General features: G+C 33.6%; 1 long non-coding RNA gene and 2 pseudogenes across 1 annotated transcript; 1 reads left to right on the top strand and 2 right to left on the bottom strand.

The window, feature by feature from the left end:
• Positions 1–722: 722 nt before the first annotated feature.
• Positions 723–7,716, bottom strand: LOC120122194. Its single transcript, XR_005516054.1, has 5 exons — positions 7,069–7,716; positions 6,392–6,554; positions 6,189–6,298; positions 6,027–6,092; positions 723–964 (listed from the first exon to the last, which is right to left on the bottom strand). It is a non-coding gene; the product is annotated as an uncharacterized LOC120122194 (long non-coding RNA).
• Positions 7,717–10,070: 2,354 nt separating this feature from the next.
• Positions 10,071–22,066, top strand: LOC120122239 (annotated as a pseudogene).
• Positions 21,157–21,295, bottom strand: LOC120122290 (annotated as a pseudogene).
• Positions 22,067–22,787: the final 721 nt, after the last annotated feature.

Raw genomic sequence — 22,787 nt, 5'->3', positions numbered from 1 at the left:
ATTTATTAAAAAATAAAATTAAAAAATTAATTAAATTTCAAGTGTTTTGAAGTTAAAATAAATATTTTAAAAAATAATTTAGAATTTTAATATGAAATATTTAAGAAATTAAGAAATTAGAATTTTATGGTGGCAAAATTTAAGAATGCTTAATACAAAAATAAGTGCCTAAAGTATAGTTTAGACATTTATTTATTTTTAAGTCATTTAAGAAATTAGGAATATAGAATGTTAGAGTGAAATAATTTGAAAATTATAAGTAAAAATTTAATATAGAATAAAAATAAAAAATATATATAATAAGCAGGGTACTGGGTCAGCGTGTTCCCGATTAAGCAATATTTTGTGTCACGGGCCCAACCGGGAAAATTTACCCAATCCAGAAAATCGGGTATTTTCAATATAAATACTTGATATTTTTTTAACCGGGATGAGTATTTTTTAACACCCCTAGCTAGCAATATAACGAATCTTATAGTAGAATTCGTCTGATTTGATCCGATTTTATTTAAATGTATTTCTTTATAAACAATTTTTTTTTATAGAAAACCGCTAGTTTTATTAAAAATACAAAATATCAAGAATTAGAATTAAGATTTGCAAGCATAACAATAAATGTAAACTAAATTATAATTAGAATATTTTCCAATAATCATTGACACAAAAACTAGCCACCTAAATCACACAAGGACCAAAGAAGGAAAAAAATTTAAAAAACCTAACCAAAATGCTCGAAAAATAAAGATACGAACAAATCTGACTGTATCGACAAACGAACCACAGAAGGGGATGAAACTATTTAAAAACCACCAACAAATCGCAAATCAAAGTCAAGCGACATGGAAAAACTATTCACGAACGCAAAACGCATATCCAAATCAATATGATGGTCCAAAGCAGAGAAGATCAATATGATAACAAATAATCGTCATCTTGATCAGTCATGGTGATGTCAAATCCAACCCTGATAAAAAAGGTAAACAAAAATAATGACCAAACAACCGAAAACTACCAAAAGGTAAATATAAATATTTCACAAAGATAAATTATTCTTATTAAGAAATTTTAAAAAAATTAAAAAATATACAAAAAACAAAGAGAAAAGATAAAATGTTTAGTTTATATTTTAGTATCATTAATCGTTACAAAATGTTAAAAAAAGTTATTACCATGAAATTGATGTTAATTATAGTTAATTATTTTTATAATCGTTATTGATTTTTATCTTTATCCCTCATTTTAAGCTTATAAATAAAATATTTTTTTATTTCTAAGAGACGCAACAATCAAAACAATTTCTCTCTTACATCCCTTTATCCCTTACATAAAAACCGTTTCTTATTATTTTTTTGAGTATTATTTTCCGATAGTTAGATTATAATATAGGAAAATATTTTAGAATTCAATATAACTTTTTTAGAAGAATAATATCGATTGATTTTCACTTTGATACTCATGTGTACGAATATTGAAGTCTGTGTTGATTTCAAGGACAACATCCATTTCACCTATTATATCCAAAGATAAATATAAAATTTTATGCTAGAGATGCAAATTTAAATTAAATTAAAATTTTAAAGAATGCGAAACTATAAAATTTCAACTTATTATACTCACGTAATTTTTTATGCGTTAGGTTGAGATAGATAGAGTTTTGGAATTGGTTATTGCAATTTTAATCAAACACGTAGAGTGGGATTAAAAAGATGTTATTGGAGGACAAGCTACAAAAGTTTGGAGGATGGTGTTTTTGACTCCACTACATCACATGTCTCTCGAATCTTCAACAATACGAGGCCTATTTTTCTAAAGTGAAAGTTCCCTCGTCCACCTATATACTCTACTTGCATCATATCAACCCTCCATATTGCTTCAATACTTATCTCATCCTTCTCCCCCTTCCCACTTATGTTGACTTTCTATTTGCACAATTATCAACAATTCACAAAATTATATAGTCAATTTTTATATTATGTTTCATAAATCGATTATTTGGTTAGTCTTTTATAGACAAAATATTAGGCTAATCTTTTAAGTATTTATAATTTTGCTTCCCGTCATATTATGAGTACAACATATGATATCTATACTTTAATTTTATGACACTTTTATAACTTTATGATAACTTATACATTATACGTTATCCTAAAATAAAAAGGAGGTCGCAGTTTAAACTCACCACGAGTCAGCGGCAGCATGATAATGTATTGTAGATCTAGAATTTGAGACACAAAGTTGAATGCATTGAGTGGGTAATTTCAATGGTAGTGGGGATAAGACACTGAAATTACCGATGGATTCCAATGTGGAATGACTAATAAATTTATAGCCATGGAATGGTGGAATCTCAGAAACGTGTATGATAAACAAAGAGTACAAGAAAAGTCAGACTTAGAGGCATCCCTTGACTTTTCTTTTAATAATCTTTAAGGAGACGTTTGGTTCGCTGGAATGTTTCGGAGAGAATTGGAATCTGTGAAGGAATTAGAATCTGTCAGGAATTGGAATCCAATTCCATATTCTGTTTGGTTCGCAGACATGTCAGATGAATTTGATTTCAGTAATGTAAAATGATAAGATTGCCATTCCCTGTTTTTTAGCTTAATTTTAGTTTGTTTTATAAATTACTTGTAGCAATATATTATAAAAATTTTAAAAATATGAAATTTTAATTTTATTGAATGATTATTCATTTCAATAAATTATAAAAATCATGCTAATAAACATCATAAGTTAAAATCATCCCAATTAGAGATGGTCATGGGTCGGGTTTTTGGTCCACCCGACCCGAGAACAAGGGAACCTCCGTCCGAGACCGACCCGACCAAAATAAAGTTTCACCCGACCCGACCTGAATATATGAATTAGAAACCCGACCCGACCCGAAATAATAAAAAAATTATTTTTATTCAATAAAAATAGTGACTTAATTGAAAAAAATTATATATAGAGGGGTATTATTGTAATTATTCCTAAATATATAAGGTAAAATTATATATTTTTTCGGGTCGGGTCAGGTATTTTTCACCCTAAACCCGAACCCAACCCAACCCGACCAAAATAAAGTTTCACCCGACCCGACCCGAATATATGAATTAGAAACTCGACCCGACCCGAAATAATAAAAAAATTATTTTTATTCAATAAAAACAGTGATTTAATTAAAAATATTATATATAGAGAGGTATTATTATAATTATTTCTAAATATATAAGGTAAAATTATATATATTTTCGGTTCGGGTCGGGTCCTGTCAAACAATTCAAGAAGGAAAACAGATAGATATGCCCAAAAATAGTCATACAGTTGATGAACATGTGAATGAGAATAGTAGCAAAGATAACCCTTTTGGCCCCTTGGATGATGGTTAAGCCAAGAGGAAGAAACAACATATACCAAAGAACCCAAAGTAAAATTATAGAGTTTGAAGGAACTTCAAAACAAGGATCTAGATTTGCGCTCCTACATGATGAACATACAGAAGAAGAACACAGGGAAAACATTAAAGAACACCAAGAACTAAGTGGGGATTCTGATTTACAAGCCAAAACTAGCACACCAAAGAACCAGACGGTTAACAAAATGGGAGATAGAGAAAGAACGAGAAACAAAGCCACTTTAACTAGAGCGGATAAAAATACGAACCAAAATCAGGAAAAAAATGCTCCCATCAATCTTGAAGTAGATAACAACAGGTTAGTGGATGTTCCTATCACTGACGGTGAAATGACAGTGAATGAAAATCATACAAAGGATTTAAGTCTTGATGGAATACAAGTCATAGCTAACGAAGATGCCCGAATCAGAGAACATAGGTTATCTGTAGGAGATGGAGTCCATACAACTATTTCCATCCACGAAAAAGACAATAATAGGAAGCTTACTTCTAGGTAGAACTTCAACAGGAAGCCTAGTCAAATTGCTCGCATCACCAAAAAAGGCCTCAAAGTCAGAAATTCAAAAAATAATATTAATCCTAACATCCCTTACCTATCAGAATGGATTCAAGAAAATACTACGAATTCGGAAAATTTGGCTCCTCCTGACAACACCAATTCTACAACTAGTCATGTTCAAATGGTAGAGCAAATTGAGCAGAGCCAAAGCATAGAAGTTGAAGATAAGGACAAGGAGCTATCACAAAACACTTGCCCTCTATCTCAAAGATTATGAGGATTCTGTTTTGGAATACCCAAGGGGTAGTTAAACCTTATTTTAGAAGACACTTTAAAGATTGTGTGAATATACACAAGCCCAAGGTCATTGCTCTGATGGAAACTCACACAAGTGGCAGAAGAGCTGATAGAATTATTAAGAATATGGGTTATATGAATTCATTTAGAATTGAAGCTCAGGGCCATAGTGGAGGAATCTGGATGCTTTGGGATAATTCGGTAAAAGTTAAAATTCTAAACATCTCTAACCAATATGTGCATGCCCGTGTCAAGCATATAAACAATAACTGCTAGAATTATGTTACAACTGTTTATGCCAGTCCAAACCCCAACATTCGATGTAAATTATGGGATCTCTTGGACAATCTCAAACCGTGCAATAATGAACCCTGGATGCTAGGAGGAGATTTCAATTGTATTTTGAGACACGATGAGAGAATTGGGGGCAGTAATCGCGTCAGAGGTGGGAGTAAACATTTCCAAGATTTTATTTTCAACAATGAATTGATAGAAGTTAAGTTCTAAGGAGATGACTTTACTTGGCGTCGTGGTAATCTTTGGCAAAGACTCGACAGATGTATTATGAATATGAAATGGTTAGAGTTATACCCTGAAACTAGAGAGCTACATCTGGACCGAATTGGATCTGATCACTGTCCTATTCTGTTGTACACTATGAATAGCCCCAAAGAGATTAAAAAGAAACCTTTTAGATTTTTGGCAGCCTAGATGGATCACCCTGATTTTGATCGCTTTCTTAAAGAAGAGTGGGTTAAGAATGTTAATCTTAAAGAAAGTCTCAATCATATTAAGAAAAGCATCAAAGTTTGGAATAGTGAAACTTTCGGCATCATCAACCAGAAGAAGAAAAGAATAATTGCTAGACTGAAAGGTATCGATAAAGCTTTACGTTGTTATGACTCCATCAGACTGACAACACTGGAATCTGATCTAAAGACTGAACTGGACACTATTCTTAGACAAGAAGAACTACTTTGGGCTCAAAGGGCTAGATGCAAATGGATTAATCACGGAGATAAAAATACCAAATATTTTCATTCATGTGCGATCACTAAGGGCAGAAAAAAGTTTATAACAGCTCTTAAAACTAAAGTTGATTATTGGTGTGATGATCAGAATATTCTTAAAAAGCATGCAAAGGAGTACTATGAGGATCTGTTCACCAGGGACCTATTGATAAAACAGTCCCTGGAAAATAATAGACCTTTTCTTAATCTGAACAGGGACCAATGGAATTGGCTAGACAAACCTTTTGAAAACACTGAGATTAAAGAAGCTTTATTCAGTATGAATCCGCTCAAAGCTCCAGGTGTTGATGGGTTTCATGCAAGTTTTTTCCAGAATAATTGGAACATAGTTGGAGAAAAGGTTTGCCACTTAGTTAAACATTGCCTTAATGGGGGTCAGATTGATGAAGATCTAAACAGAACGAGTCTCGTGTTAATACCAAAGGTAGACAATCATGAGAGAATTACACAATTTAGACCCATAAGCCTCTACCTACAAAATTATTACTAAAGTAATTGTTAACCGTCTCAAACCTATTCTTCCTACCATTATCTCTAATAGCCAAACAAGTTTCATTCCGGGAAGGGTTATTACTGAAAATATAATCCTTGCACAAGAAGTTATTCATTCTATGAAGAAAAATAAAGGAAAAAATGGGTGGTTAGCCATCAAGATCGACATAGAAAAAGCTTATGACAGATTGGATTGGAATTTCATTAAGGATAACATCGAGTTATTGGGTATGCCTAATAGAATTATTTTGGCCATTATGAACTGCATCAAATCCATGTCTATCCAAATCAATTGGAATGGAGAACTTACCTAGCATTTTAAACCGACTAGGGGAATCAGACAGGGTAGTCCATTATCTCCGTACCTCTTTGTCATCTGCATGGAAAGACTTGCAAAAGAATCGTGTTAACTGTAGAGCAAGGTAAGTGGATACCATTTAAGTTGTTTAGAAATTGTCCTAATATTTCTCACCTCTTTTTTGCAGACGACCTTATTTTTTTGCGGAAGCCGATATTTCTCAAATTGAAATCAATCAGAACACTCTTCATAAATTCTGTAGCAGCTCGGGTCAAAAAGTGAACCTGCAGAAATCCAGCATCTTTTATTCCAGCAATATTAATCCACAAATCAGAAATGATATAATTAATATGATTGACATCAAAGAAGTCGAGAACCTTGGGAATTATCTGGGAGTTCCTCTGCTCCATAACAGGATCAACAAAAGAACTTACAACAGCATCATCCAAAGAGTAAAAGATAGACTTGCAGGTTGAAAGGCTAAAACTTTATCATTAGCGGGAAGAATTATACTTGCTAAATTAGTCCTCAATGCAATTCCTGCATACACTATGCAGTTAATATTAATCCCTAAAGGAACGTGCAATGAGATTGAAAGACTAACCAAAAATTTTATTTGGGGTAATACAAATTAGCAGAAAAGCATTCACCTTCTGAGTTGGGATACAATCTATAAACCAATCAAAGAAGGGGGACAAGGCTTAAAGAATTTGAGGTTCCAAAATAAGGCTTTCTTTAACAAGCTGGCCTACAAACTTATTAATAGAGATGATCTTTTATGGGTGCAGGTGATGAGAAGCAAGTATAAGATGAAAGAGATTCTACCTGAAAAGTTAGAAAAAAGGGGAGGATCATCCCTATGGAACCACTTATGCTCCCTTTAGGCAGAATTTAAATAGAATATATGTTGGAACGTTGGAAATGAAAAACATGTTGAATTCTGGCATGATTTATGGCTTGATAATAAAGAGTCCCTCTACAGACTGTGCAATAAAAAAACGGAAGTGGAAAATGACAAATCCAAAGTCAAGGAGTTGATCAATCAAAATGGTACCTGGGACTGGAATAAGCTCACAAGACTACTCCCGGATCGAATCATAAATAAATTGAAAGCTACCCCTCCTCCTGTGGAAGAATTCCTTGCTGACTCACCAGGTTGGACTCCCTCGGAGAAAAGAGTTTTCTCAGTCAAATCGACGTATAAAGTGATAGCAAATAACATTTCAACAGAAGAAAATATTTGGAGTATCATTGCAAAGCATAACAATATTCGCAGGATTAAAGCGTTTCTATGGCTCATTGGGAAAGATAGAATACTAACCAATCTGGAAAGAGTGCGCAGGCACATGACGACAGATGCAAGTTGCCCTATGTAAACTATGAAACAGAATATTTAAACCATTTGCTGAGATACTGCCCGAGAACATTACTGATGTGGGCAGAATTGATTGATACCCAGAATTTGGATAAGTTCCTGAGTATCAACATCAAGGAGTGGATCACCGAAAATCTAGAAACAACCCAATCCCTATCACCATCAATTGAAAACTGGCCATCTTTCTTCAGTTCTGTAATCTAGTTTATTTGGAAAAGAAGAAATCAGGCGATATTCGACCCAAAGATGATCGAAAGGGAAACTATTACTCAACAAGCTACGAGGTTGACCCAAGAATTACAGAGTACAGAAGTTAACAAAGCTAGAAGCACACCAAACAGGAATGATATTCGTAATAAATGGCAGAAGCCTATTAGAAATTACTGTAAAATAAATACAGACGGAACCAAGATTCAGAGCACTGGAGAAGTTATGTGCGGGGTTGTTGCAAGAGACCACAATGGAAATTGGCGATGGAGTTTTGGCAAAAGAGTAGGGATTTGCTCCATCTTGGAAGCAGAACTCTGAGGAATTCTTGAAGGCTTAAACATGTCTTGGAATAGGGGAGAAAGAAAAGTGGTTTTGGAATCCGATAACATAGAAGCTATCAACCTTATCAAAAACAACTCGCATGAACACAGAAAACTTACCATTCTGCAGCACATAGAAAAACTCTTAAAGAAAAATTGAGAAGTAGAGCTGAAGCACATACCTAGAGAGGCTAATCGTATGGCGGACTTCATAGCCAAACAGATAAGAAAATTTCAGGAAGACACAGTGTTTCTGGAAAACCCACCCAAGAAAGCCGAAGAATTATTAATTGCTGATAAAATGGGCTGCTAGGCGGCCCTTTGTACCCGTTTCAACAAAAAAAAATTGGATGGAATTCACTTTCCCTCATTTGATGGAAAGTTGAAGTCATGAGAGATTCCAATTCCCTTTTAAAACTTGAACCAAACATGGGAAAGTGGTGGAATTAGATTACAATTCCTTCTAATTCCAAGGGATTCTTGCGAACCAAACGCCACCTAAGAGAAGACCGACGATCATCCCTTTTTAATTAAGGGTAAATTATACAAATCATCACTCTTATTTTGATAAGTAAAGTATAATTCTTTTTAATTCAACCGCTAAACTTTTGATTTTCTCTTGCTTTAGTCACTGGACCGATTATCTATCTAACTACGTGCTTACTTTGCATTTTTTTTTAACTTTTTTAGATTGACATTGTACCCAGAGACAAATATAGGATTTTATGCTAGTAAAGATGAACTTATAATATTTTAAAAGGAGAAAACATATTATCAACATAAAATATATAGGAATTTAAAATTTTCAAGGGAGAGATCGCCCCCACCAACCCACTTGATCCATCCCTGACCGCATCGATCAGTATTGTCGATAACCCTTAAACCCAAAATTTTCATATTGACTTATTTTGATCCTTTGAGTCTGAATTCAATTTTTGTTTCACCTAAATCCATAAACCTCACGTAAAACCTGAAAACAAAATCCTAATCGAGCCTAAACCTTAAATAATAATCAAACCATAAACACATTTTCAATCATAAATCCTATTTTCACCCTTAGTGCTCTAGTCATCATTTTTGCCGGAAGTTTGGGAGAAATGTTGAGATTTTTGTAGAGTTTCTTTGAGAAAATAAATTGAAATACTTATAAAGGAAGAAAATATAAGTTGAACAACGTTATTATTGTTGGAACTTGCAAGTTATGTCAAAAAGTGACGGTTCAATAGATTAAAGCTTTCAAAATATAGTTCATAGAGCTTTAGTGTTTTTCAGATAAACAAACATGAAATTCATGTTTAGAAAGGAGAGACAAGTTTGGCGAAAAATTTTGGGACTGATCGGCCTCTAGCAATAGTGACAAGTGGTGGTTAGAATGGTGGTCAATGGCGGTCAGCACGATGGTCAAAATCTGAGTTTGGTTCAAGTTGAGGAGAGAAAAGAAAGAAGAAAATGATGGGAAAGGAGAAAATAGGTTTTATAAGGATCCAAAATGACGTTGTTTTGATCCAAATTTAATTTTATGTAGGGTTTCAAAATGATGTTATTTTAACGTAAACTATCATGTCAAAACGTTGTTAAATTATTTAACAAAAATTGACCAAACATGTTAAATTCTAAAGTTCAATGATTAAATTAAAACGTTCTAAACTTTAATGATCAAAATAGATGTGAGAACAAAGTTGAGTGATGGAAAAAAGATAATCACCCTTTAGTTAATCAGAACTGCTCTTGAATGCCAAACTTGTTTTCAATATACAATTAAGCCGACCAAAATTTGCTCAATAAAATGTTGTGTAAACGTTATTTGATGCATGTTATAATAACATGTTCAATTAATATAATATATTTCCTGATCTTAAAATGAATTGCGGCCCTCCAACCCACCAAGATTGAAAGTGGTTTACAACGAAGGTGAGTCAAATCATTCCATAAGATTCCCTCGACCCCTACACGGTTTGATTCAACGTGAAGAAATGTGGCTAGTACCCAGTCGCCCACTTGGCATCCAATTCTGGGACAATGTTCTGTCTCCTCTCTTTTCATATTATCATCTTGTTTGATTTACCTATATAACCTATCCAAAATAACAAACAATCCAAATTATCATTTTTCACTTTCTTTTGATACATAATTTTTGTGGGAAGAATACGGATGGCTACTACCATTGCTGTGGATCCAAGCCTAAGCCTGCAAATTGTGAGAGGCGGCTCAAATCAGCACGGTGCCGTGATTGAAGAAATTCTAGGACAGATTAAAGTGTACAAAGATGGACATACGGAGAGACCACAAATTGTTCCATTTGTTAGCCCGACGTTGCCTCTGAAGTTGGGTGTGTCGACGAAAGATGTTGTCGTCGACGAGTTCACCGATGTTTGGGGGGCACGTTTTTATGTTCCGAAATCGAACCGGAAGCTCCCTTTGGTAGTTTACTTTCACGGCAGAGGCTTCTGCGTTGGCTCGGCAGCTTGGAGTTGCTACCATGATTTTCTAGCGAAACTAGCTGCCGAAGCCGGTTGCTTGATCGTGTTGGTTAATTATCGGTTAGCCCCCGAAAACCGGCTGCTTATGAGGATGGGATCAAGTGCGTTATGTGGCTAAAACGAGAAGTTGTAAAAGGGTCGAGTGAATGGTGGTCTCAACTGTGCGATTTGAGTAGAGTCTTCTTAGCCGGTGATAGTGCTGGTGCCAACATTGCACATAATGTGGTAATTAGACTCGGCTTTGATAAGCCTTACCCATTGATCCTCAAAGGTACTATCTTAATACAACCGTTCTTCGGAGGCGAAACGCGTACTGAGTCTGAAAAGCACACGGTCCAACCTCCTCGTTCTGCCCTCAGCCTGGCGGCTTCCGATACATATTGGCGATTGGCATTGCCGTGTGGTGCCAACCGGGACCATCCATGGAGCAATCCGTCGGCGAAAATGGAGGAGACGAGGCTTTTGCCGACCTTAGTGTGCATATCGGAGATGGATATATTGCGGGATCGGAATCTGGCGTTTTGCGGTGCTTTGGCTAAAGCAGGGAACAAGGTGGAGCATGTTTTATATAAAGGTGTTGGCCATGCATTTCAGGTTCTTAGCAAGTCTCTAATCTCTCAAACTCAAACCAAAGAAATGATAGCTCATGTCAAGGCCTTCCTTTGTACTGATTATTGTATTCTGTAAATTCATATTGAAACCTTCTTTTAGAAAAGAAAATTGTGTATGTAGAATGTTTTTAACAAATATTGTGTGTAATTGAATTCAATATATAACCTTTTTTAGTAGCAATATACATATATATATTGTAAATATTGTGCTCAAATTTAAAATCTAAAAAATAACAATTGTTATTTTAATATATATATATAAGTGGCGGAGAAAAGCTCTTTTTGTAATGGGTAAACTACACCCAATTTACTTAATTATGGACTTCATAAGGAACAAATTATTTTTATTCTAGAAGTTCTAAATAATTTATTTAATTAATATATTATTACAAACATATCATTGATTGTTAGCTGTTAGAAAAGAATTAAATTAATGTAATAAATTTAACTAATTACATTTAAAAGTTTAATCATTTTAATCTTTGTTTTTCTCCTAAATTGATTATTCTTCTTCAAAAATGGTATATTACCTGTACGATATTTTCTTAATAAAATAACATTTTATTAGTAACTTGCTCATTCTTTATGATAGAATGTAGTTATTTAACTATTGATTTGATCCGATGAGTTTGTTTGATTGACAATATCACAAAAAGAATTGAATTTATATAATTCTTTAATATGAGTTTTAATTTTTTTTTGAATATTTTCGAATTATGATAAGGTTAATAGAATGTAAAAATTTGAGGGATTAAAAATATTATTATATAAAATCACATTAGACATTTATTTTAATTTAACGACGAAATAATATGTTTATAACAATATTTTAATTATATAACATGTTTGTAACTTTTCAAAAAAATATTTTTATTAGTAAATCCGTAATGAGTGACTTGTAAATGTATTCTTTTCTAATTTGATTGAAAGACATGAATTTTAAGGATTGACTGATTCTTTTTTTTAAAAAATAAGGATTGACTTAAGAGGCAAATAGTCGTACCTAAAAATTTTAGTTTCTCATATATTTTAAATATATTTTATAAATTTTATTAATAATTTATTTTTATTTTTTTTAAATTATATAAATTTATCTCTTAAAATAAAATATTACGTTTCCATGGATTGAACCAAAAAGGAAGGTCTGATTGGACTGTTTCCATGGATTGAACCAAAAAGGAAGGTCTGATTGGAGTGTAGTGGGTACGCACATAAGGTCTCGACAAGGGCCCCTAACCCTAATTCCATATACAATCATTGGTAAGAATAACATCTTTCCCTCATTGCTATGAGTGGTGGGTTTTATTATTAATTCTTCATGAATTTGTAACTTGTACGCCTTAACATGTTTCCATCTTATACAAATTTTATTTTATACATTTACCTCTAAGTATCTTAAAATCTAAATGTCTTTCTAATTCGATTTCACTTAATCTTTATAAAATTGAACTAAGTAAATATTCTAAAGTTTTATAAAAAAAATAAAATTTAAAGTTATAAAATTAAAATTTTTATATAAATTATCATAAAATATATAATCAAAAATATTAGAAAAATATTAGGAAATCAGATGATAAAAAAGACGACATAAGAGAGTTGAAAAATATTTCAGTTGTTGATTCATATTTGATCTTAACTCCTTTAAAAACTAAAGATTTACCTTCCATTTTGCAGGCACCAAAAATTAAGTCGAAACCATCGAGGAATCATTTGAAGAAATCAATTTTTGGTAAAAAAGATGTTTTGACGGCCATTCTTTTCGACAAGATTTTTAATTTGGGAAATATCCGAAGAAATCTTTATGAGAATTTTCAAATTTATGATAAGAAATTTCTTAGTTGGAAAAAGATAATGAAGTGGAAGTGTTTTTCACGGAACCTATAATCTAAATCATGTTGTCGAGCTAACGACGTTAAGCAAAGTGCTTTATGGGAGACAACCCATTATTTTTGTTTCTTACATTAATTTTCGTGTGTAAAGTACTTAGGAAAGGGCGCCCCAGCAGGATATCAGAGGATGTGCTTGTGCGATCATTCTCAATGTCGATTATATAAAAATCGGTGGGAAATATCAAGTTGTTTACCTCCACCAATACATTCTCTAAGAGTCATTCTGGATAGATCATCGATCTGTCGACAATCTGTATTGAGATATTTGTGTCCTTCAAAGGCTTGTTAGTAATCATTTTGTAAATAGATAGAGGCATTACATTAATAGATACGCCAAGATCGCAGATGGTTTGTTTTATCTCAACCTTACCAATTTTACAGGGTATTGCAAACCGACTGAGACGTGTTCTCCTAAATTCACTTTCTCGACCCCAGTAAGCTTCATTTTTATCGTACAGAGATCCTTCAAAAACCAGGCATACCTTGGAACCTTCCGGATAACTTCAAAGAGAGGTATGTTAACTTCCACCTTCCGAAGTACGTCTAATATTTTCTTTTCTTTAGTTTTTTATCCCTTTTAACTAACCTCGATGAAAAAGGTGGTGGTACGTCATAGGGAGATGGCTTTGGATCGTCCATTTTTCCTTCATCATTCTCTTTCTAGGATTCTGAATCATCGATCTTCTCCTCTTTTTGGATTGCTTCGTTTGATGGAACAGGTGGCGCCACTACTGTACCACTCCGAAGAGTGATAACGCTAATATTCTCCATTGTGTTTACCTTAGTTTGAGATGGAAGCTTACCTTGTGATTCCAAGTGGCCTTCGGTTTAAGCCAGTTGGCTTATTTGTTTGTTCATCTCTTGGAAGTGGGCTTCGGTTTAAGCTGTTGTGGTGGTGGAGGTGGTTTCGCTTGATAACCTTGATTCGATCTTGAGTTCTGAGCATAATTGAAGTTCGAATGATCCCTTCATCCTGGGTTGTATATATTACCATAGGGATTGTAAGCTCTTTGGGGAGGTCCTGGAAAGTTCCCGACTGTATTGACTTGAGCTGCTGCGTCATCTTGAATCAGTGAACAACCGTCTGTTGGATGATCAGGTAATGCACATATTCCACATAATCTATTTGGTCCTATTTTTCCTGCTACAAGAGAGTTGACGACTTCAGTTAACTTATCTATCTTATTTTCTAAGGAATATGAACTTATCTCATGAACCCTTCGAGGAGGTTAATTATTCGTGCAGAATTGTTGGGAATTTGCAGCCATCATGGAAATTAAGTCCCTAGCCTCAGTAGGAGTCATATTCACCAAGGCTCCTCCACTGACAGCATCGATCATCTTCATTTCCAAGGGAGATAATCCTTCATAAAAGTATTGAATGAGTGTTTTTTCAGTTAACCCATGTTGTGGGAAACTATAATATAACTTTTTAAATCGCTCCCAGTAATCGTAAAGCGACTCTCCTTCAAGCTGCTTGATTCCAAGTATTCTCCTTCGTAGCTCACTTACTTTTTCCGCATGGAAAAACCTTTCAAGAAAAAGATGAGTCGTTTGAGCCCATGTAGTAATAGAATTAGGGGGAAGATAAAAAAACCACTCCTTAGCCGATTCGGCTAAGGAAAAGAAAAAGCTCTAATTTGATTTGGTCATCGGTTACTCCCTGTGATCTCATGCTGGAGCAGACCATGTGAAATTCCGTGAGATGTTTATGTGGATTCTCGTTTGGCAACCCGCGGAATGTAGGGAGGAGATTAATAAGGCAAATTTTTAATTGGTACGGAGTTTACCTTGGGGAAAATCGATGCACAAAGGCTCTTGTTCAGTGGGTGTTGTGGCTAACTCTCTGATAGTAGGACCAGCTATCGGAATTGGTTTTGGATCAACGGATTCACCTGAATTTGATTCAGATTCTGGATTTGATTGTTGCCTCTTTTTTTCTCGAAGCGTCTATGTGTGAAGTCTTCTAGCTCTGGCTTCGATCTCCGGGTCGTACTCCACTAATGCGCCCGGATTAGTCTTGGTCATAAATCAAAAACAAACAAAAAATTAGTAACTTTGGCGAAGTACCCGGCAACGACACCAATTTGACAATTGTCGTTTTGATGTCAAACAAAATTCGTTCTTCTCAATTAATAAATAAAGAAAATTCGCAATATAGAGGAGTAAGGGTTGAATCCACAGGGACTTAGAAAATTCTGAATTTCTGTTTGATTTGGTTATACCAGGCGTGAAAGTAGAAAATAGGGGGTTTTAGTAAAATGAAATTAAATGGTAAAAAGAGATTAAATAAATAAAGATAATTAAGGTAAAAGTAGGAGAGTAAAGATTATAAAATAGATATGGTAAAAATAGTTTCAAGCTTTGCTTTGACTCAAGTTCCTTTAGATCATCGAATTAGATTTTCCCTTCGGGATTCAAGTCGGTTACTTTGTCTACAAGGGCAATCATTGTGACTCTATTTTGTATACCGAATACCCAAGGCAATCTTTGATTCTAGCTTCAGAAATTGATTCTATCAACATCAATTATCGTAGATCAACCACCGTTTAAGTTCATGGCGACCGATTCAGATTGTTCCTTCTATAACCGTCAATTCTGATCTCAAATCCCTCTTAGCAAAGTTATCTCGCAAAGTGTGTTCCCATGAAGTCAAATGTGCTTTCTATAAGCTGAATCTTCCTCCCACACATTTAATCACAACAACAATCTAGAACAAAGTCTATCTTTCATTTTGAAAGCCGTTTTGATTTTGAAAAATAAGCGCAGAGATTGAGAGAGATATTTCGAAGATATTAAGGGCCTTTTTTTAATTCTCCCGTTAGAATTGAGTCATCGCTTCAGCTCTCAGCTTATGAAAAATTTAGCTAAGCATGAAAAAAGTCATACTTAGCATATTTAAAAACAAGTTGAAAATAAAAGTAAAATGAAAAACTTGAAAAGTAAAATAAAAAAGAAAGCTTTAATAAAACTAGAGAGAAAAGAATATTGTAATTTGAGTTGTGTTTAGGCTTACCCCAAGAGGGTATTTATAGCCTCTCAAAGCCTAAGGATAAACAAAGAAATTAAAATAAAATAATCCTAAAGATAATTGTTTTTTCTAAATTCAAACTTTAAACAAGTCTCCTAATGCAACTCTGCTCGTCCATCTTCCAGAAGGCGCACTGAGTAGATCTTCTAGAAACCGCCGCTGACTGGACCTTCTAGAAATTGCCACGTCAGATCGCTTCATACCCAGAGTCGTGCCCATGTCTCCAGCCGTGACCAAAATAATAATAAAACTATAGAATGCGCTCATTTATCATTAATTCTGGAAAGTAAGGCCATGTACGAAAATAAGCATAACACAACCAAATCAATAGTAATAAATCCACAAGATTGAAGAAATAACGAGCAAATATTAACGATTCTGAACACTTATCAAAAGGTCTAGTAATAAATCTACTATAGGTACTAAATGGGTGTTTAGGAACAAACTAGATGAGAGTGATAATATAGTGAGGAACAATGCTAGACTTATTGCTCAAGGGTATACTCAAGAAGAAGGAATTGATTATGATGAAACATATGCTCTCATAGCTAAGATGGAAGTTATTAGAATGTTATTAGCATTTACTTGTTTCAGTGAATTTAAATTATATCAAATGGATGTTAAAAGTGCATTTTTAAATGGTTTTATAAAATAAGAAGTGTATGTGAACAACCTTCTGGTTTTGAAGATTCAAAATTTCCAAATCATGTTTTTAAATTGACAAAAGCATTATATGGTTTAAAACAAGCTCCTAGAGCTTGGTATGAAAGATTGTCAAACTTTTTAATTGAAAAAGGTTTTTCAAAAGGGAATGTTGACACTACATTGTTTATAAAAAGAAAAGGTAAAGATTTATTGGTAGTTTAAATTTATGTTGATGATATAATATTTGGTTCTACTAATGATGCTCTTTGCCAAGAATTTTGAAAGCTAATGCAAGGTGAATTTGAGATGAGCATGATGAGAGAGCTTTCATTTTTCTTGGGGCTCCAAATCAAGCAAAGGAAATATGGCATCTTCATCAATCAAGCAAAGTACATTCAAGATATGCTCAAGAAGTTTGGATTGGAGAATGTAAAACCCCAAGCCACTTTTATGAGTTCATCTACAAAGCTTGACAAAGATGAAGGAGGTAAATATGTCAATGTTAAATTATATAGGTCAATGGTTGGTTCTTTACTCTATCTAACCACAAGTAGATCGAACATTATGTTTAGTGTTTGCTTATGTGATAGATTTCAATCATGCCCTAAGGAATCACATCTACAAGCCATTAAGAGAATCTTTAGATACCTTAAGGACACTTCTAGTATAGGACTTTGGTATCCTAGAGACTCTAGCTTTAGCTTGCATGCCTTCTCGGATGTGGATTATGGAGGATGCAAAATAGATAGGAGGAGAACCTCCGGTACTTGTCAATTCCTATGAAATATGCTAATTTCTTGGTTTTCATAGAAACAAAATAGTGTTGCATTATCTACCACTGAAGCGGAATATATTTCAGCCAGTAGTTGTTGTGCACAAGTTTATGGATGGAACAACAACTTTTAGACTATAAAATTGAAGTTGATACCATACATATCAAGTGTGACAATACTAGTGTTATTTGTCTCGCTAAAAATCCCATCCAACACTCTAAAACTAAACACATTGAAATTAGACATCATTTCATTAGAGATCATGTCAATAAGGAAGATGTAGTCCTAGAATATCTTGATATTTTGCATCAATTAGTGGATATTTTTACAAAACCTTTAGACAAAGAAAGATTTTGGACACTTAGGATAGAATTAGGTTCAACCAACTTACCTTAATTTTGTGTTTAAATAATTTTAGCACTTTTAATGATTAAGGAAAAATGCATGTAAAAATAACATTTTTGAATGCCTTCTATGCTAATAGTTAGGGGGAGTTTATGATCTTTAGTGAAAATTAATAATATGTTCAAATAAAATTTAAGGGTATATTTGATTGGTTGAACATAGTTAATTTTTGAAATATGAGTTGCCTATACCACTAGAGATGATTAATTTAGCATGCAAAGCGTTTTAATGCAGGTTTTTGACCATTTTGTGCATTTGGTATCGATATTGGTCACCCAGTATCGATACTCCTCTTGGTAGGTATCGATACTACTAGCATAGTATTGATACTGCTTTAATGGGTATCGATACTATTCTTAATAGTACCGATTCTCCTTCAACGGGTATCGATACCCTTGTATCAATACCTCTCGAGCGGTACCGATACCCCCTTTCGAGTTTAGGACTTAAAATCCCTAAAATAACATAATTTGCCAAAACCCCTAAAAATAATACTCTCACTGCCATTCCTCCTCTCTTCAACCCCAATCTCCTTTTTACTCAAAATCAACGATTTCAAGTCGGAATCTCATTGTTTTTCAACTCCTAATCCTGTCAAGATCATTAAAATCGTTCAAACAACACTACATTCCACTCAATCTCCAATTTTTCAAGGTAATTTTTCTAAACCACTGTTTTATTGATTTTTGAACATATGACTAGTTTTAGTTAGTTCTAGTTCGAATTAGTGATCGGACATTTCTTAGATTATGATTTTTTACTAGAATCTACAACCAATTTTATCAAAAACACCATTTTTCATAATTTGTTTTTAAAATTTGAAATAAAAAAATGTTTTTGATTCAAATTGTTGTTTTTGATTTAATTATATTGTTTTAATGAAAAATATACACATTATCATTTTTCAAACTTAGTTTTCAAAATTTTCCCATTAGACACTAAGTTAGAGAACCTTGAATATTGATGACTCATATTGAGTTTTGGGATTAATTGTGTTTCATACATATGTTTTGAATTGTAGGTATTACATCCCATTCCGATTTAAAATCATGTCTAAACGCCCTAGGTCTTCATCTAGTCGATCAAACCAACCCAAAGCCCACCTCCAAATCCCAATCCAAATGAACCCAATATGACCATTATAAATTCTTGTTTCAACGAACCTAGCCGTAGAGGTCTTTACACTAGGTACGTTGACCACTTTGAGTCATATAACCTTAGGGAATAGCGTATTACGTCTATTAAAGCCATGATTGACATGAACTTTAGGTATATCCCTACCCTTATATCATTGAAGTTTGATAAACTCCTTAAAATTAAACATATTGTTTACCAACAACTTGTCCGTATTTTCTACTCCAATGCCATGTGTGTACAAAACGAATCACGAACCAAAATCGTAAGTGTTTGCTCCTAATTCTTGGGGCAATACATCAATATAGACTCGGACTTTATAGCCACAACCTTTGGATTAGATAATGAATGGTTAGATAATGAGAGAGAGATATAGTGCCTTCACAATATGAGGTCAACTATCAAGAGCGTTTCCTACACTTCATGATCTCTTGGTGGTTTAGACCATCTGGAGGTAAATATTCTAGATTTAGTGATCTTGACCTATGGTGGATGCATTGCATTCAACCTAATAAGAAAATAAATCTCCCTCAAATTATCTTTGGGGAACTCGTAGAAACAGTAAAATATATTCCATCAAAAAGAGTCAAAACTTTAGTTTATGGTTGTCTATTGAGTAATATATTCATTAAAATCAGTCTTAAGGTAGAACTAGACACATACATTCCTTTTACCACCAAAATTAACTTCAAATCCTTAAAGAAATCGGGATGGACTGTAGACGAGAATAAAAATTGGACTCGCTCAACAAAGAAAACTCTAGTGCTAGCTCTTCACGAGCTGCTCCGGCTCCGGCTACTGCTCAAGAGCTTGACGATCTTCTACGGGATGTCGAAGATCCTGCAAACCAGCCCGAGGATAAGCCAGTCAGGCAAGAGAGTCCGATGCCTTCATACTTTTGATCTTTTATGGAGATATTGGATTTGAGGTTCGTATCCTTAGAGCCCCATTTGACTGCTATGGGAACTCAACAATTGGAGAATCAAAGGGAAATTTGAGCTCAACGTGAAGCAATGGATATTCTATTCCATGATGTAGATGAGAGACTCGATGCACTCACTGCTTTCCTTAGAAGACATCGATTTGATCCCGATCCTCCTACAGATGATTGACCACTCTTGCTAGTTTTCTTAGGTTGCATTATGAACTTAGAATTGTTAAAAATTTTGAATATTTGGTCTGAATGTTTGTTTGTTTTGGATGTTTTTGTTTGATTATGGATGATATTTAGTATTTGAACTTAAATTGATGATTTATTAGTTTATGCATCATTTACACTTTAGTTCAATTATGACCAAATCCCCGTTACATATTGTTTATTAATATTGAATTTATGGACTAATGGTTAGTATTTCTCTTGACTTTGATCTTAGCATATATACATATATTTATACATCAATTTGGCAAACTTGTTTTAAAATGAATCATAGAGTCTTTTTGATTTAACAAAAAGGGGGAGTATATAGTAAGGGGGAGTGGGAGCAAATTTTACAAAAATGATTTTCCAAAACAAAATCTTAAAATTTCAAAAATGTTTTGTTATATCAAAAAAAGGGGAGATTGTTGAAAACATTTTGATATTTCAATATAACAAATAAAGTGTTAAGTAATTTTAAGATTTTATATTTGATTTAAAATATTATATTCGATTCAATTATTCGAATATTTCAAATATTACTCCAAAGTTTTCAAATATCAATTTTACTCCTTATTAAATAAAAATTTGAGTTTATATTTAAATATATTTTAAACAATTTTTACAAAGTATTTTGAACCATAATCGAGTCAAAAATTGATTTTCATAAGGTAGTATCGATACTACCTTATAGTATCGATACCCCAAACATCAAATGCCAAAGTGATACTGATACCCCTACCCGGTATCAACACCCCTATACATAGTAGTATCGATATCATTATCTATGGTACCGATACTACCTCTTTGTTTTTGACTCCGAGAAATAACATAATGCAAAACAGGTATCGATACCACTTAAGGTACCAATACTACTTTACATAGTATCAATACTACGGGTGTAAACGAGCCAAGTGGAGCTCAAGTATTGTTGAGCTCAACTCATACTCAAAAACTTTAAATATAAACTTGACTCAACCGGAAAACTCGCAAGCCTAAAATTTTCAAGCTTGACTCAAACTTAAAAGATAATATTACAACTCGACTCGAACTCAAAAAAGCTCGAACTCAAAAAAAATTCAAAAGCTCAATTCAAGCTAAAGATTCAACTCAATTCAAACTTGATTTTAAGCTCAAATTTGAGCTCAATTCAAACTCAATTTTGAGCTCGATTCAAGCTCAAGGCCTAAGAGGGCGTTTGGAAATAATTTTCAACTAGCAATAGACACGCCTCGGTTCGAACCTAGCTGCATCATTGTCCCCAACACAATGCTGCCTTAAACCCGCGTATTATCCCCTTTTATAATATCCCCCAGCGCAAAACTGCCTTAAACCTACCGCTGGGATACTGGATTGTTTTCAATTTGGAATTCACAGGTCCTTGTTCCACTCGCTTCAAGTGCTCATCATTTCGAGCTCAATGTAAACTTGGAAACAAATGCTAAATATGCATTAATGGGATTAGTCAAAGAAATAAGCGTCGATTATGCAATTACCCCTGAAATCAACACTGCTAGTTTCAAGGCAAATTACAAAGGTTCGGTTCATTCTTCAAGCAAACTTCCTCTTGAACAGTTTAAAGCAATCAACTCAAAGCCAATAATGTTGTGTATTTATTTCAGTTATAGTTCTTTATGATGCTGACAAGGCACCAAATGACTTTCCTTGCCAAATTGCTTACATTTAATCATGTTAAAACTGTGGCTGTTAACTTTGCAGATTATGGAGGTACTTGTTCAGATTGCAAGGAAAGAGGAGTTTGACCTATCCATGGATTTTGCTGCCAAAATTGCTGCCAAATCAAAGCAAAACTTGACGAAAGCAATCATGGCTCTTGAAGCCTGCAAAGCACACAAGTAAGAACTTGAAGCAAATCTCCCTACTTTTTCCAGTAAATTTATGAATGCAATCCATTTCCCCACCTTATAGGACTCTGCCAATGCAGCTATCCTTTTGCTGATGATCAACCAATCCCACTCGGATGGGAAGATGTTTTGATCGAACTTGCATCAGAAATCCTAGTTGATCCCTCACGTAAAAGGTAAGTTTGTTGTGGATTTTGTTCATATGGAAAACCAGAAGTGAAATCCTAGCTAATTCCAATTTTGTAAGTTTAATTTTACATTTACGTGAATTTAATCATCATTCTAAAGTTAGTATATTTAGCATAAATTAGTCCTCACATTTAGGTTTCTCTTAATTTAATCTATGTTTAGGATTGTTTTTTTAATTAGTTGTGTATATTCATTTTGCATGTTGATATGTTTATATATAAGTATGTTAATGATTTATTTAGGATTCACATAACATCATTTTGCATAATTTGTATGTTACCTTCATGTGCATAACGTAACCCCTATCGTATAATCAAATTAAGGGTTTAGGGTTTATGATTTATAGTTTAAGATTTAAGGTTTAGGGTTTGAGGTTTAGAGTTTGAGGTTTAAGGTTTAGGGTTTAGAGTTCATTGCAAAGACATTATTTAATCGACTTGGTACCGATTTATGAGGTAAGTACAATGTAACAATTGGACTTGGGCTGGTTAATTAAAAAAAATTAAAATTTGAAGGTAGTTGTATTATAGAATTTTTTATATATTTTTAAAATTTTATAATTATCAATAGTGTATTTTTAATATATTTTTAATAATGTAATTTTAAAAAATCTAAAATTATAATATAACATTTTTTTCGAGTTGCTCACGAGCTTTTCGAGTCGAGTATTGAGTAGCTTGTTTCGGCTCGTTAAAAATTCGAGTCGAGCTCG

The sequence above is a fragment of the Hibiscus syriacus genome, unplaced genomic scaffold (genome assembly GCF_006381635.1).
Source record: "Hibiscus syriacus cultivar Baekdansim isolate YM2019G1 unplaced genomic scaffold, ASM638163v2 tig00110384_pilon, whole genome shotgun sequence".
In the NCBI taxonomy this organism is placed as follows: domain Eukaryota; kingdom Viridiplantae; phylum Streptophyta; class Magnoliopsida; order Malvales; family Malvaceae; genus Hibiscus; species Hibiscus syriacus.
This window is presented reverse-complemented; position numbering and strand designations above follow the sequence as displayed.